This window comes from Chiloscyllium punctatum, chromosome 29 (genome assembly GCF_047496795.1).
Source record: "Chiloscyllium punctatum isolate Juve2018m chromosome 29, sChiPun1.3, whole genome shotgun sequence".
NCBI classification, from domain to species: Eukaryota; Metazoa; Chordata; class Chondrichthyes; order Orectolobiformes; family Hemiscylliidae; genus Chiloscyllium; species Chiloscyllium punctatum.
This window is the reverse complement of record NC_092767.1, coordinates 53,363,332-53,365,854: the sequence shown is the minus strand read 5'-3', so window position 1 is coordinate 53,365,854 and position 2,523 is coordinate 53,363,332. Positions and strand designations below refer to the sequence as shown.

Below are 2,523 nucleotides of genomic sequence, written 5' to 3'. Positions count from 1 at the left end.
AGAAAAACAATCAAAAAGTCATATTTGCCCATTGAACAACGTGCGCTGTACCTTGGTCATTGATTACTGTAGATTAGAATACTTACAATGTGCAAACAGGCCCTTCGGCCCAGCAACTCCACACCGACCCGCCCGAGACCAAATGCATTCCTCTCCTTTAACCCCGTCAATTTAGCACGGCGATTTCAACTAACCGGTACATTTTTGGACCGTGGGACAAAACCAGAGCAAGCGCACGCAGCCACGGGTACAACGTGCAAACTCCACACATTAAGTTCCTTGAGGCGGGAATTGACCCTGACTCTGCGGCATTGTGAAACAGCAGCGCTTACGATGGTGTCAGCGTGAGATGGGACTTATTTTCCTCTTTAATTGGGAAAAATTTCTGTCATTGTGAGCATCTGGAAAGATCGGTTCCTTCGCCAGAAAAAGAAATGAATATGTAATTAAACTTTGTTTGTTTCACGAGAGCGTGTCTCTTGGGCCAGTGGCGTAATGGATAACGCATCTAAATTCTGATCCGAAGATTGTAGGTTCGAGTCCTACCTGGCTCGAAGGGGCACGTCTGACTTTAATCGTGATCCACGTTGACGCTCCCCTGTGAAGTTCTGCTGGGCCTTTGCATCTGTACTTCCACATTTGGAACTTGCATTTGTCCTATTGTCCATTTCAAATTCCAGCTCACCACAACGAGACCTCTGTCGCTTTGGGGGTATCTTTCTGTGTGTCTCCCTTTGTGGGTGAAAATGAGCATGAGTTCCTCAAAAGAGTTCCAAGTCGTTGTGCAAGGGTCATACATTTACCCTATTATTGTGCCATTTAAGAACACAGGATAAAGTCATTGACATTTGCACTGGGAACATGAGAACACACGAGACTTTGGGCCAAAGTTGGAAACTGCGACTGGAATGATTGGCTCTCTGATTAGCCGCGATGCACACAGGTGGAATGGCCTTTTCCCACTTTGTAAATCTACGAAGACAAGTTGAAAATAATCTGCAAGGAAAATGTTCATAAAGGGTGTTTTATTTACACCAAATACGACAGTATCTATCGCCTTGTCTTGTTATTTACTTGTGAGGATTCGATACTCTCGGAACCGTGGCCCGGATCGTATTCCGGATCATGGAATGCTGGGATTGTTCAGCTAACATGTCGGTGTCCCAGTACTTCTGCCGATTTTCCGATGCTAGCAGGTCATTGGTTTTGTCCAAAACATGATGAATGTTAACATAATACGAATAGCTGCAGTTGCTGGAAATCTGAGCCAAAAACGACAATTGTTTGCGGAACGCAGAAAGACTGGCAACAGAAACATCGACTTTCCTGCTCCTCGGATGCTGCTGTGCTTTTCCAAAATTTTCTGATCTAAAATCAGGTTTCCAGTATCCGCAGTCCTCACTTTTGCCTCGTTCCTTCAGTGTCGCTGGTTCCCAATTCAAGAACTCCATCTCTAGCGGTTTCATGTCTGTACCTCCATGCTGTCGAGTTGAAGAGTGAAGAAAAGTAACTCACCCCCTCCATCTCTGGGGTAATTAGGGGCTGAAAGTGAATCGTATCACATTGAAGTGTATCTACAAGCGACTTAATCTCTGTCTTTTATTGGGAACCATCTCTTTCATTGTAACCATCAGGAAAGACCATTTCGTTCGCTAAAAAGAGAAATGAATATGTCACTAACCTTTGTTTGTTTCATGGCCAAGAATACTCAGATCAATAGCTCCCTTGATTACCTCTGCTGGTCATGTTCGCAAAGAGGTCTAGCAAATTGCCAAGTGTGATTTTCCTTTCAATAAATAATGTTGAACCAATTTTGCTGCAAATATCTTGTCCTAACTTTGTGCTTTTCTTCTTTTACATTGGTGTCTCGCACCTTACAAATGACAGCAAAGGTATGAATGGAGATGGAAACATGTAACTCAAGTCAGCGGCAGCTTTCAATGAGATCACGGCTGATTTGGTCAATGCTCAGGGGGCGGTGCTGTCTGTAGTCATGGCCGAGAGGTTAAGGCGATGGATTAGAAATCCATTGGGGTTTCCCCACGTAGGTTCGAATCCTGCTGACTACGTTATGAACGCTTTCCTGCTGGAACTATTCAAAGTTCAGAAAGCCTGTTCTGCAAACCAGGCCTGTAATTTGATTAGACTTGAGAAACTCGAGTTCTTCATCAGAAATGCTCCACATTTAAAACATGATCTCTGTTTCTCTTTCCAGATACACTGCTCGACACATCGGGTTTCTGCAGTTGTTATTGAACGCCCTGAGCAGAAGTGCTGCTTTTCATTAGATTCCTTTCATCCCTTGTCCTCTGTTCTCTGATTCTGGTCATTGGCAACACTTCCTCCTGCTCGTCAGAGTGCTCATTCCCCACCGCTCCCTCTCCCATCATTACAAACGACCGCAGGAAATTGCCACTTAACCATCTTTGTTCCAAAGTGAAACTCACCAGCCTAGGAACTCTCTCCACCAAACGGGACTTCTCATCCCTGGACATGGTGCAAGCCAGAGGATTGTGAAGAGTT

General features: G+C 44.7%; 1 non-coding gene across 1 annotated transcript; it reads left to right on the top strand.

Annotated features, from left to right (window-relative positions):
* Positions 1-1,987: 1,987 nt before the first annotated feature.
* trnas-aga (transfer RNA serine (anticodon AGA)) lies at positions 1,988-2,069 on the top strand. The gene has a single exon. It is a non-coding gene; the product is annotated as a tRNA-Ser (tRNA).
* Positions 2,070-2,523: the final 454 nt, after the last annotated feature.